This window comes from Poecilia reticulata, unplaced genomic scaffold (assembly GCF_904066995.2).
Source record: "Poecilia reticulata unplaced genomic scaffold, P_reticulata-male-v2 Scaffold_50, whole genome shotgun sequence".
NCBI classification, from domain to species: domain Eukaryota; kingdom Metazoa; phylum Chordata; class Actinopteri; order Cyprinodontiformes; family Poeciliidae; genus Poecilia; species Poecilia reticulata.
Genome location: NW_027675148.1, coordinates 9,437 through 24,609, shown reverse-complemented (window position 1 = coordinate 24,609; position 15,173 = coordinate 9,437). Strand labels below are relative to the sequence as shown.

General features: G+C 38.2%; 1 long non-coding RNA gene across 1 annotated transcript; it reads left to right on the top strand.

Moving 5' to 3' along the window:
- Positions 1–9,853: 9,853 nt before the first annotated feature.
- Positions 9,854–14,843, top strand: LOC145550455 (uncharacterized). Its single transcript, XR_014086349.1, has 2 exons — positions 9,854–10,058; positions 14,604–14,843. It is a non-coding gene; the product is annotated as an uncharacterized LOC145550455 (long non-coding RNA).
- The last annotated feature ends 330 nt before the right edge of the window (positions 14,844–15,173 follow it).

Below are 15,173 nucleotides of genomic sequence, written 5' to 3'. Positions count from 1 at the left end.
CGCCGAGCTGATAGGAAGGCACTACCTCTTGGAGATGCGGAGAATCTCCCCGCAGCTCTACGCCGTCTCCCCGGCAACCGAGTGCTGCACTCCGGCCATGCTTTTCCCCGGCAACGCCTCGCTAAGGGTGGCGGACTTCCTGGATGGCTCGATCTGCTACAAAGGGAACGCCAAGGATATGGTTCTCTACCGCAAGGCCAGGACCACTCTCGGAGAAAGAGCGCACAGCGTGGAACCCAACCTCGTCACGCACATCGGGGCCTATTCCTCAGTCAGACCCAACCCATCCAGGCCCAAACTCCTCTAAAAAAACACTTCACTGCAAAAAGTGTTTTTTGGAAAAGTTTTAGTCAAAAATTGGTTTACTCGGCACATGATGATTCACACAGATGAAAGCCGTTTTCATGTGGGACTGTGGAAAAAGTTTTAGTCTAAAACCGGCTTTAACTCGGCACATGATGATTCACACAGATGAAAGCCGTTTTCATGTGGGACCTGTGGAAAAAGTTTTAGTCAAAAAATTGGTTTAACTCGGCACATGTGATTCACACAGATGAAAGCCGTTTTCATGTGGGACCTGTGGAAAAAGTTTTAGTCTAAAACCGGCTTTAACTCTGCACATGATGATCACACAGGTGAAAAGCCGTTTTCATGTGGGACCTGTGGAAAAAGTTTTAGTCGCAAATTACATTTAACACAGTGATGATTCACACAGGTGAAAAGCCATTTTCTTGTGTGACCTGTGGAAAAAGTTTTAATCACAACTTAGTTTAATCACATGATGATTCACACAGGTGAAAAGCCGTTTTCATGTGGGACCTGTTTAAAAAGTTTTAGTCTAAAACCGGCTTTAACTCGGCACATGATGATTCACACAGGTAAAAAGCGTTTTCATGTGGGACCTGTTTAAAAAGTTTTAGTCTAAAACCGGCTTTAACTCGGCACATGATGATTCACACAGATGAAAAGCCGTTTTCATGTGGGACCTGTGGAAAAAGTTTTAGTCGCAACTTAGTTTAACTCAGCACATGATGATTCACACAGGTGAAAGCCGTTTTCATGTGTGAACTGTGGAAAAGTTTTAGTCAAAAATTGGTTTAACTCAGCAAATGAGGCGTCACACAGGTGAACGCCGTAGACTATTTTCCATATATGTCTATGTAGAGGTTCATATAAAACAGTGTTTCTCAACCTTTTTTGGGCCAGCGCCCCCCTAGCCTTTTTCCAGGTCCCTCACTGCCCCCACCAAAATTTGTAGGATACTTTGCACTGACTATTATTTTATCATTAATATTACTATCGCCATTGTAGATGTTTTGATTTTTATGCTTGTTTCTGTATTTATCATCAAAAATAATTTCCCAGAGAACAATGTCATGGGAATAGAAATTTTCACAGGCATCTATGAAAAATGCAATGAACATTCAAGTTAAAATTGGTAGGCCTAACAGCAGCAAATCAGAGTGGAAAAAATATTTTTTTTTGTGCCATTTTAAAGTTGTTAAATGTTTCACAAAATGACCAGATAAAAAATGTACAACATGCCAGTTTAAACTTTGAACTATTAGCAAAACGACTGACTGAATTCTGCAACATTAAAACATGGATAGAACTGTAACTACATTAATCATAGCTCTTCTTCTCTTCAGTGTTTTTCTGGTGGTGCAGCTCTGTGCTGCCTTCAGGAGAATGGGACATCAGAGTATCCATAAAATTTCACCCCATGGCATTTATTGCGCAAACCAGAACTTTCAATGAAAACCAACATTTCCAGGTCCTTTTAATGCCATACAAATATGAGACAGAAACATAGATTTATTTTATATAGACCTGTCTATTGATTTATAGATTAATAGTTTTACTGGACAGAAATGACAAAGAAAAATCTGGTTCTTAATCAAATCCTATAAGTCAAATTGAAAGTGTCATGGAGTCATCAGCCTCATGACATTAACACTGACATGAAAAATAATATTGAAGAAATAAATATATCAATCTAATTAAAAACATAAATAAGTGATAAGTTCTTTACTGTTATGGTCTGCAAGATATATTTATTCTCAGTACTCTCTCAGATGTGGTTTCAACAAACCCATGACATTTCACAATATTATTTTACCTTTTATCTGGAAATAGTGTGTTTATTCTTGCCATACAGTCCTCTGTATTAATTATTACTCAAAAGGTCTTGCCATACCAGTTTATTCCTCTGTATTAACTTTAGTTTCTTAGTTTATTCTTGCATTTTGTTCTTCATTCATTTCCATTTAGTTTCCTTTGATTAGCATTATCCTCTCTTGGCTTATTGCTATGTCCACTTTAGTTTCTTTCCTGTTGCTACATTTATTTGATAATTTCAGTAATTTTCACTCATCACCTGCTGCGCTGCCTAATCGTCATGTGTTTCACATCATGTGTTGATTTTTCACTGTTCAGCGTTGGATTCTCTGTTTTTATGCCATAATTCACATCTAGTTCGTCGCTCCGTTTTATGTCCCGCTTCTCCTGTTTCAGAGTTTTGCACAATGGGCGGTCTTTTTTTTTCTAAGCCCCTAAGGTGCAGGGCGGTCGGGAAGCGTATCGATGGGGAAAAGGCAGACCGACATAAACCTTTTAAAACAACGGAAACAATTTCTGCATTCTGATTATTGAAATTAAAAAGTGCTGTGTTGTTCTATCACCCCCGTTTCATACCGGACCACTTACAGCACCGTGTTAACGCTATAAAATGAACGCTCTCTATCGTGGTGTCACCATGGAGGGATTTCTTTATTTAAATGGGTTCATTTTTCAGAGGGATACTCAGTGAGGGTATCTGATTTTAGCTACCAGTAGCAGGAGAACGGAGCTGTGCCAAGAAGCTAACAGAAGCTAACAAACACTGAATAGAAGAAGAGCTGCCATCGATACAGTTGCAGCCAAGCATGATTTAATGTTACACAATACAGTTTTACCAAGTTGCTCAAAGTCTAAACTGGTATTGTTGTGGATTTAAGGTGTAAAGTTTACCTTTGACCAAACGCCCCCCAAAGGCATCCCAGCGCCCCCCTTTTGTAAAAATGTCCGCCAGCGCCCCCTGCCGTCCTCTGAACGCCCCCTGGGGGCGGTACCGCCTACGTTGAGAACCGCTAATATAAAAGATGAAAACTGGAGGGCTTCTTGTCTATAAAGTGGGAAAATTGTTTAATTTTTGAATTTGTTAAATGTGATCATTTGGATCTTGTCATTTGCATATTGGAGATATAAAATATGAACTTCCAGATTGATTGTATTTCTGTATAGAGAGAATGAAGTGGGAAGAAATACTTAATACATTAATCCAAAATAAATGTGCTGTTGTACTATAGAATTTTCATTAATGTTTGCAATCTGAAATTTACAGATTAAAAATACTTGATAGGTTCTTTACAGCAAAACTAGACTGAAACTGATTCAAATAATAACCAGTCTAATAAAACTTTCAAATAAGTTAGCATGCCCTTTTACTTAGAAAATGCAATATACAAATAAACATATTTCCTTCATTGATGTCTGATGACAAATATGTGTGAATTAGTCCCAATAATTTGTGTCGCTGTCTTAGTTGATATCTTCTCTGCTGTTTTCTGTTAAAGATCACTATCTTTTTAAAAGTTTAAACTAATTAATCTATAAACATATAATAGCATTTTATTAAGTCCTTACAAAGTCATTATGACTTGCATATCCTTTGACGTAAGCTAATACAAGTGAATGACCGAACTCACAAAGTGCTATTCTGCAAAGTAGTTTAAAACCATTCTGTATATTGCGGGTCAATTTGACCGTTTCAAAGTTTAAAAATTTTTAAAAAAGAAGATTTTTCTGCATGAAACTATTTCTATTTGCCTTAATAGTGCACTCTATGTATAAAATGAAAATGGTTCATTTTACACATTTGCAGCCCCCCCTGGGTCATTTACATCGATACTGTTCGGGTCAATTTGACCCGGCAGTCAAGTTAAAGGGTAAAAAGGTAAAAAATGTCCAATTCTATTTGTTTCTTTGCACCTATGAGACATATTTCACCACACACACACCATGCATGCACAACACACCACACACACCTAAACAATCACGCAAACCCACTCTTTCACTATTCTCTTTACTTCACTAGAAAGCTGCCTGAAAGCAGGTGTTCATACAACTTTGACAGGTACCTTTCTGTTCCCCTGGACAAACTCCACCCAAACTGAGTGGACACTCAGTAGAAGTGGAGGGAACATAAACTCTCTGTAAGGGAGTCCTAAACACATTACACACTGAAGGTACATGATATTGTCACTGTCAGAGATTAGGTAAATGAGCAGCAGGGAAATAAAAAGATGAAACCCTGGAAGCTCTGGAACTTCTTGTTGATCATTCCAGGGTTGACTAGGATGCAGTAACTCGCATTATAGACATCAAGTCAGTCTTTGAGCTACTCAGGCCTTGTGTAATACAGAAAATCCTTGTTGAAATGACAATCTAAAAGGAAGGTGAGTTTTTGGAGAAACTGGAAGGAGCTGGACCAAATGCATTTACATGCATATTTGGAGGTCCTCATTCTGACCAGAGTTTATAAGTCAAAGGACGAGTCAACAGCCAGTCTAAGGGATGCAGAGACAGGCAGGGTAATATTCGGGCCATAATGTTTCTGGAGACTTTCTCCAGAGTAATCCGATTTGACAATCGATGGACAAGACAAACTAGCAGCTAATAGAACAGTGTGGTACATATGGGTTGTAACTTCCCTGTTCTATAACCCAGACCCTAATGTCACAGTAGATTGAAGACTTGTGGCATTCATAAAGTTCACCCCTGGCATTCAGAAGGCATATATGCCTAAATGAGTAGCGACCCTACTCATTTAGGCAATATATGCCTTCCACACAGCTAAATATGGCAAAAATCTGGGCAGCATGTGATGAAAAACCCAGTTTTGTTTTGAACACGCAGATTTAAACTGGAAACCAGCTGGAGGATCATCTTCAGGACTCATGTTGTGTAACGACGCTCTACCTGGAGAGGAGTTCTTCACAGTGGTTAAGGATCTGCTTTCTCGCCGGTTTGCCTTCCATACGCTGTACATCAAGCTGTATCACCCTGAAAGGCTGCAGCGCTACTGGAACCCCGAGCCGTACCGCATTCTGGAGTGGGTGGGCTCGGTTTGGTGGGGCAACCGCGCTCCTCCTCTCAATCCCTTACTGTAACCCCTGCTCCTCTCCTTCACTCTATCGGCCAACCACCTCGTCTTCTTCACTCTACTTTATGGTGGCCGCCGAGCTGATAGGAAGGCACTACCTCTTGGAGATGCGGAGAATCTCCCCAGCTCTACGCCGTCTCCCCGGCAACCGAGTGCTGCACTCCGGCCATGCTTTTCCCCGGCAACGCCTCGCTAAGGGTGGCGGACTTCCTGGATGGCTCGTTCTGCTACAAAGGGAACGCCAAGGATATGGTTCTCTACCGCAAGGCCAGGACCACTCTCGGAGAAAGAGCGCACAGCGTGGAACCCAACCTCGTCACGCACATCGGGGCCTATTCCTCAGTCAGACCCAACCCATCCAGGCCCAAACTCCTCTAAAAAAACACTTCACTGCAAAAAGTGTTTTTTGGTCTAGTTTTTGGTGCAGATATATTGGTACACTTAAAATAATACAAGTTATAAGTAACTTTTCATCAAGATAAAGTGGCTTATTTTAGCTCAGTAATTTCTTAACATTCCTCTGGCAGATTATTTGACTGATAACATAGGAAAAACGTCTTGGTATGCACTGAAACAAAGAATTGAGCTCCAGCTTATAAAAAAAATGTAGTTAATTTGTTACATATAATCACAGTAAGTTTTCCAAACTATAAAATAACTTAAAATATTTACGTGTATTAACTTAATTTGATTACATGTAACAAATTAACTCTTTTTTTTTTAGTTGAATCTTTTCAGTGTAAGTGAACTACTTTTTTTTGTCAATATTAAGGAATTATTTTCTTAAAACGTGCACCTATTTATTTCAGAAAATGTACTTGTGAGCTAGTGTGGTCTTATTTCAAGTGTACTAAGATATTTGTTCTAAAATGATTGTGAAGATGTGTTTTTAGTGTCGGGTTCACTTTTTTCTGTCACATCATGAAGGCAGAACATGTTGATTTTTGGTTTGGAAATGTTAATGAATGTTTAGACAGGTTTACTGAGTTTTACTTTACTTTACTCACTCTTTTCCACCTGAGTTGCACTTTTAGTTTGAGCTGCCTTCACCAGTTTCTGTCTTTTGTATTAAGTTAGTTTTAGGTGGGAAAAATAAAATAAAGTAAAAGCTGCCAGTTGCATAGAAAGCAATACAACTGAATGGGGTGGCTTTTATTGTTTTCCATATTTAAAAACATGACAAAGGTGATTAGCTTTTCAAATGGGTTTTGGTATTTTTATTATTATTATTTTCCCAGATTTTTGGATATGTATGATTGCTACGGGATGTTTTATATTCACTTTAAAAACTGACAAATTTTTCTAAAATCATACTATAATCTATTAGAAGAAATGAGGTTGTGGGAATCTGTTAAATATCATCTACAGGCAGCAGGTCATCAGGAGTTATTTTGGCTTGATCTGGGTTTTTAATTTGAAATATTTCCTTAGGTCAGTTGGCCCAAAAAGTTAACAATGGCAAAGTTTAAACTTATGATTTTAATGACAACTTCATTTGCAAGGACCACGCCACAAAGATATATGATTAAAGATTTATTGATGAAGGGATGAATGATCTTGACGTGGTCATTCTGAGAATAATGGCGAGTTTGAGAAGTGAAGATTCTGCGTGGGGGTTTGGTCTTCGGGAAACCTGTGTCCATTTTGTTTTATAGCCTTGGCTTTGCAGATTTATTTGCTTTGCTTTATTTTTAAAATTGAATGAGAAAAAAAATATGGATCTCCTGATGCTGGAAATCTTTGGGAATTTGTTCATTTAACTTGTTCATTTTGAGCTGATGATTTGAACACAGAACCTCTTTGAAATATGATTAAAGTAAAAAAAATGTAGTTATTTAAAAATTGGAATAACTAGAAGAAGAATATTTTTTTGATTTTCTTACAGTTTGTCTGCAGACTGGATGAGTTTTAAACATATCTTTACAGTTTATATGTGGTTGTCCAACATGTTTCTGTAAAAGTTTTAGAACTGATTAAAAGGAAGCTATCTTAAACAGCAGATGTTTTTAGACTTAAACTGCTGTCAGAATGCTGTAAAACCAAACATAGCTGTATATTGTACAACTATATAAAAGAGAAACACAATTTTTTAGTGAAAAAAACCTTAAGAGAATAATAAACCCAATTACTGTGCAGGATCTCATCTCATGTTTCCGTTTCTTTAATTAGATTTTTCTTATAAGCTTTACAAAGCAGAGCAAATTACCGATTTCACTGATTCTTTAACTGATGTTAGTGAATGTATGAATGCCTGTACTTCTCAATCTGCTGCTGAAGTGACTAAACAAATAAGATAAACTTTACCTTTTCACAAGTTCTTGGATTAAATCACTGCTTTTATTGTGCAGAGGCAAACAGGGGTGATAGATCTGATGTTGGGCTGAATTCCCATTACAACCTGTTGAGTTTTTTCTGTCTTACTGCCCAAGAGTCCTGGTTTGCAAAGGGATTGCACCAAAATGCTGAACTTCAATTGCCACCAATCCACTGACCCTCAGTGTCACTGTGCCTTAGATGCTACCCATGGACTTGCTTGGTTATTTTTTACTTTATGAACCTCAAGTGAATTATTCATTTTACTTTGAAGACAATGGGTAGATACAAGCGGCCATTTCCTCCAGTGAAGCCGCCGCTAACCATTTACAAAGTAAGCTAACTGTTAACATGTCCCACTCGGTCATCAAGGATCCTCAGCTTCATGGACTCAATCCTCAGTTTGATGGTAGATCACCTTAGTATATCCATAATTGATCTGCTGCCCGCTCCTGGCACGTTTTTTTATCCCTGACATATTTCAAGCATGCTTTGAATAAGATTTCCGTAAAGTAACTTACTTTATAACAAACACAGCGATTTCAAACATGGCGCTCCTGCAGCCTACTCATCCTCTCTTGCCCATCATCAACAGGTCGGCGCCAAAGTAACAGGCCTCAGTCAACACAGAGATGATCTCTGTTGGATCCAGTGGCGATTCTAGACCTAATTTAGGGGGGCTTTAGCACCCCGGAATAGGGTTGCCATCCGTCCTGTAAAATACGGAGTCGTCCCATATTTGGCCTTTGAATGTGCATCCTGTAATGAACCGTACATGGTGGTCGGCCCACATGGGTTTGTCTATTTAGGGCCCAGGTAGGCCCCACGTAGGCCGGTGCCCTAGATGGGCAAACCCCTGTGGGGCCACCATGGAGCCCACAGACAAACCTTTATGGGACCCATATATCAGCCCTCCTTTCCCCCATGGGGCCCACCTAGGCATGCTGGCAGGGCTTAAGGGGTAAGCTTGCTATAACTTTGTGCAAAGGTTTATCACAGGACTTTAAGAGTCTCAGGGTAGCTTCATATGTTAAAACTAAGCAAAATGAACATATTAAAAGTATTCACAACCTCATAAAAGTTTTGGTACCCTGGTCAATTTTGATGTTTATGAGGTCAGAAACAACAGACATTAGGTTGTTGTTGTTGTTGTTGTTGTGCTATTAGCTAGCTGCTAGCTAACTATTTTGCTAGCAACACAAGATAACTGAAAAGCTTCTTCCCTGTATCGTTAATGATATCAGTCATTCTTCAGCATTGCTTATGCAATAGGGGCAGATCGCTCGTCCAAAACGAATCAACTCCATAATCGATATATGTCAGATCTTCTATTTTCCTTTGCTGTATAATGTACATTGCATTTATTCCAGTGTTAGGCAAATGTATCTTGAAGGAGAATATCACTTAAATTCATTAAGAATTAATTTAGAATTTAAAAAAACTCATCCTGAATTACCATGATAGACATAATGTATGTAATAAAAGTGTCATTAATGAAGGGGAAAAAAGTCGATCCAGACTTTAAGTACGTTTAGGGTCTGGTGAGGATGCAATTAAATATTTTCCCAAAATATTCAATTAAAAAAAAAAACAGTTAAGCAAAATAAATTTGTAATCAAAACTTTTGGAATTGTAATTTCCTTTTTTTTTTTTTTTTTTTTTTTACAAAAAGTTTTGTTTAAAAATTTTTTTAAAATTAAATAAGTAATTTTGTCTCGTGAACTTAAAATGTTATTTGCCAAACATAAACTTCTATTTGCACACACCAGAAATTTTTTGTTGTAATTTTAGGCCCTGCCCATAATGTCATGTAAGAATCACAAGCAAAAGTTTGAGTCACAAACAAAAACATAGAATAACAAGAAAAGATTCCTGACAATAAGTTTGTTTTCCAAATGATTTTTTTCACTTCATGAGCAAAAATGTGTGATTTTATTTTAAAAAGTTTTTAAGCAAAACCCAGAAGGCTTTTCTCATGGTGACATGCATTAACAATTAATTTTTTTCTAAAAAGATATGCTGTACTGTTTCTAACTTTCCACAATAAATACAACAACCTGTATTAAGTTTATTCATTAAGTTAAGAGTACTATTTAATCCTGTATGTCCAAACCAACACGTATGTACGGGAAAGAGATACTACTTAGTGAGCTTAGTAGTAATAAAAATAAGTTGGTTATAAGAGAATTGTTTCAGAGTTAATCGGGAGATATAGTTTTTGATAGTATTTGTAATTTTCTTAGAAGAACGAGGAGGCTATGAGCTTCTTATCCATACTCCAACCTGGAAGGTGGCGGTAATGCACCTTAAAGTTGTTTGCCAACCGCCATAAAAAAGACGAAGAAGACTAGAAACAAGATGGCGCATGGTTTGTTTTGTTGAATTTTCGAGAGTTTGTATAAACGAGTTTATCAACAAGCATTTGACTGCTGTTGAAGAAACATTCACAGAGTTTAAAGAAATCATCAAGAGGAAGAGATGGATGATCAACGCAGACTGCTGGATTTCTCCCGGAAGCCCAAGATAATCTTATACCGAATAGGTAAGAAACACCAGCGTTTGGATTCAGGTTAAGGTTTGAATGTATGAAGCTTTCTGCATGAGGGTCATTTAGTAACCGTTCCCCTCCTGTATAAATGTTTTTATATCAGATAAAAGAGCGCAAACATCACAACTACGCTGTAAGAATGGCTTATTTATGTAGAGAGAAAATAGAACCAGTTATCTTTCTTAGGGCTCTCCTCCTTAAACTGCTGAGACTTACTTTCATAAACAGGAGAAATATGTAGAACAATTCAGCAAAAGGCTAGTAAAGCAAGTGTTTCACGCAACATGGCTGGTGTCGGTGTAATAGACGCAGATTTTTTCCTGTAAACAGGATACAACAGGTTAAAATAACGAGGCAGACACAACTCCGTATTTCTAAAATCATCCTGGAATCTGTTCTGTTTATTGTTTCTATAATGAACAGTTTCTTTTTATCCTTCCACATAAAGGCACAGCTGGTCTTTATATGAACCTGTGGCCGACGGGTGCAAATACGCAGCAACAGAGAAAACAACCAAACAAAAAAAGAGATTCAAAGAAATGTAATGCAGCAAATAAGAAGAAATGACGCAAACAAAAGGCAAATAAAATGTAGCAAACAGCAAATAAAATGCAACAAACAAAAAGAGACGCAAATTAAATGCAGCAAACAAAAGATGCAAACAAAAAGTGCTGAAAACGGAAGTGCTCCAGACCACTAGAGGGAGTCGAACAAAAAACAGCTTGTCCAAATTTAGGGTCTGCATCCTTTAAAACGGGTGTTGAGAAACGCAGCAATGGCAGCAATTTTTTTATTTTTTATTTTTTTTGCTGTATTACACAAAATGATTTTTTACAATGTTTTTCGGCGAGAATGTTGATGTATAGATCTCAAATATCTGCTAGGTGCATCAATAAATCACTTAATTGCAATATTGCTCAGACGTTTTCGGAGATGTCTGCTCCCGCTGCATTAACAGCCAGCTCCCCTCGCCAGCTGTCAGCTGACCGGGCGCTCCATGTTCGGTACACCGAGAGAGAACGCACGTCTCCCGGCAAATCGTTTTAAAAACTCCCGCTAGTTTTCCCCGATGAGTGGAGGTGGAACACAGATATTAAGCCAGGTAATAGTTGTAAAAAATTTGTTTCACTGAAGTATTTATTCCTGAGCAAATGGGTTTTACTGATTAAAGTTAAGCCTTCAAACATAATAGCTTTATTTAACTGTAATGTCTTACTTCCTGAGATCTAGAGAGTATTTGAAAATGAATAATTTGCTTACATTCCTTTCTATAAATGTTTAAACATTTTAGAATCAAACAGATTTCTTTTTTAGTATGGAACAGCCTTTATCACAAAAGGTGAAGAATAATACAGAAAAAAAGAGTAAAAAACTAGCTTCAAGTCCGTTTTTTTCCTTAGCACTCTGTGCTTCACGTTGTCACGGTTGCTAAGCAACATAACGCCGAGATGGAGGCTAGGCAGCTAGCTGAAGGCTACAGCTTCTCTCTTCTGGTCGTCCATATTCGTGGCCTTCGAAGGACCCGTCTTCCGCAGACCGGGCCGTTTCTCACATGGACATAATAAAAGGACAGACGCCTAATGGACCGCTCTCGTCTTATCAATACATATTTATATAAATATAGACAGAAATAAATAATGATTACTACTGAATAATATTAAGCTATGCATGTTTAGCGCTCGCGCGCACACACACACACAGGAAACCTTTAAAAATAAACGGGAGATTTGGGAGGTATCTTACTTTGACAGAGTGAAGTTCATAATAGCCATTGCCATCTGTGTAAACTTTTCTGGTGAATGTTATAACGTGTAATATTATTTTTATAATATTGTTTCATTTCTATAATAGGCTCTTGTATCAGATATCTAAGTCAGTGTTAGAAAATAACTGAAACTTTTTTAAAAAAATCTCGGTTACTTTCAGAGCGGGGACTGAACACCAAGTACTATAGCACTATACCAGCTAGCATTAGCTGATATTTCACTGGTGGACATAATACAGTAAAGTAATATTCTAATCACAAAATATACACAATATTATGTCCATCTTACTTGCGAAACGTTGTCTGTCAAGCCCTCATGTCAATAGTCCGTCGATCTGATCAACAATATCCTGCGGTGCTGAGGCATCTTCTGCTGTTTTGGTCCAGCACAGCAGGAGGGTCTTTTGTTTGCGTCTCTTTTTTTGTTTGCTACATTTTATTTGCTTTTTGTTTCCGTCATCTCTTCTTGTTTGCTGTATTTCATTTGTTTGCGTCTCTTTTTTTGTTTGCATATTTTCTCTGTTGCTAAGAATTATCATTATTCTTAGCAGTAAAAAAAGATAAGACCTGGTGAAAGCCCAGTGCATGCTGGTCCTGTACCAGTCCCTAAACTTACAGAAAATGGACAAACTGTCAAGATTCTGGGTTCTTGGGTTAGGAATTTTTTTTAAGTAAAGAAACAAAAAATTTCTTTACATGAAACATGAAACTGAACTCAAAGTTCAAAGTAATAAAAATAAAAAGTTAATCGCTTCAACATAGAAAATACTCGAAATAATACTAGAAAATAATTTTTAAACAATAACAATCATACCTACAGTGAATAAATTAATCAGAAATATTTAATTTGGTAATTTTCCAAATGTCAGCTGAATGTCTGCACTCTTGAATTTTCAGATGTGTTTGTTTGGTGATTTCTGTCTTAAATGATGAACGTCTGTGTCATGAAAACTGGTATAAGAGTGTGAGATCTGTCCAGGTACACGCAGAAAACGGAATAAAGGCCTGAGAGATAACAGCAAATCTTGTATGTTGATTTAATGATGATTAAGAGAAACAAGTATAAAATATAATACATCTGTAAAAGTAAGAACGTCTGTAATGCATAATCAACATATATGTACTGTCTTTTTGATAAGTTAGAATGTTATAATACATTAGAGAAATTTAGGTTTGTACCTTTGAGTTAATAATAACAGCTTGATTATTGTACAATGATCATTGATTATTAAAAATAAGAGATGTGAGGAAGAGTCATACTGAAGTAATAAGTTGATAAAGTAACACATTGATTATGTTTTGTGATGAATTACAATGACTGAATGAAGAGAGACTTAAGATTGTAAGAAACAGAATAAAACTGTGTGGTAATGAGTACACTGAGCAGGGTGGGGTTGCTGGGGGAACAGATGGCCAGAAACAGATGGCCAGTGGAAAATTGATTATGCTTTGTGATGAATTACAGATGGCCAGCGGAAAAAGGGGAAGTACCGGAGAGTTGCTGTAATGAGGCATAAGTGAGTCATAAGGGAGGTGATGGTTGGGGAAGGTTGGGACTTTCCACAGACAGTGGGACGGCTCTAAAGTCACGTAGCCCTGCCCCGTAGACAGCCCTGGGTTGAGAGGGTATAAAAACCAGAGGATAGGGGAGGAAAGACGTTCTTCGTCCGCGGCGCAGAAGAGGAGCCAACAAGAGGAAGCAGGCTAAAGACCAGCAGAGGACCGCACCCCGGGACCAAGGGAAGCTCAAGACTTCACGCCGCCAAGAAGGGACGAGTTCCATCAGCCCCGACCCTGGTTCCTGATCCGACCAACTCCTCTGCCTCTACCCAACATTCTCAACTCTACTGCAGCAGACTTGGAGAAGAGACAGAGGTCATTTAAAGACAAAGATTCTGCACGTTAGAAGGATAACGAACAGTTCTGCTCTGCTTCTCTTCTGAAAGAGGACTTTGCTCTTCCGGGGCAAAGACTTTGGCCAAGGATATTTGAAGATTACAGCTGCCGAGACCAAGTGCCATTGGGTATGAGTTGACCTGCCTCTCCCCCCAAAGTCTCGCTCAGTAAACTCAGTGACACAGGTTAGGGATAGGAATGAAGACAGGATGTGATTGATTTTAAATTGATTTTATTATATTCTTACCGATTTCATAATCTTTGGAAAATAAACCTGCTTGTCATTTGCCCCTGCTAAAGCTTGCTTAATAAAGTTATATTCTAAAATACTAATGAGAATTGTGGACAGTGAATTTAATTGTGTCATTTTTAATCAGTATTGGTTTTCCTGATTGTAGTAAAGAAAGCATACATGACTCTAGAGATGTGGTGACTTTGTGTTTTCCTCTGGTGAGTTGGAATAATGACCCTGGGACTTAAATCTAAGTCACTAAATCCAATCTAGCCGTTAACAAGTGCCGTTATTTTAGGGAAGGAGCTACCGTTAACAGGAGTGGTTGTAGGGGTTATGCAGTTGTGAGGGCTACTCAGCTGATTGTTCCTCAACTGAAAAGGGTCATAACGTCTGGATCGAAGGTAGTTAGAGCTAGACGAGTCCTTTCCGCTCCCAGTTTGACTAGATAATGCTCCATAAACTATCTTTAGGGTAATCTCCAAGTTATGGGGATTTTCCGGACCTGTTAGACAGAGAACTGGGCAGTAGCAAGTCCAGAGGAGTAGTGAGGCGTAGGCGGGGCTGACTACTAAAGGATAACAAACATCTGTTAATTACTTCAGTAACGTTAACAATTCCTCTTTTTTTCTGTTTTCCTCTCCAGATTGCCTGCAACATAACGTTTATGAGAACGAGATGTATAACCAGGAGAGGAGATCCAATCTGGACCAGGACGAGGTAGAACCTCTGCAGGTGAAACAAGAAAAAGAAGAGCCAGAAGATCAACATATAAAAGAAGAGCAGCAGGATCTAGAATATCAACAAATAAAAGTGGAAGAGAAAGAAGTTTACTCCAGTCAGGGTGAAGAACAGCTTGAATTAAAACAGGAGACTGATACCTGCATGGTGGTTCCTGTTTATGAACAAACAAACCAAACTGAATCAGAACCAAACAAGGAGCAGGTCATCTTCCAAGAAGCTGCTGAAGCTGAGAAGCAAAATCAGAAAAGAAGAAAACCTTTCTCCTGTGTGACCTGTAAAAAGCTTTTTGCTTGCAAATATTCTCTTGATGCTCATATGAGGATTCACAGAGGTGAAAAGCCGTTTTCATGTGTTAACTGTGGAAAAAGTTTGTCACAAACTTCGTTTAACACAGCACATGATGATTCACACAGGTGAAAAGCCGTTTTCATGTGTGACCTGTGGAAAAAGTTTTAGTCACAAACTTAGTTTA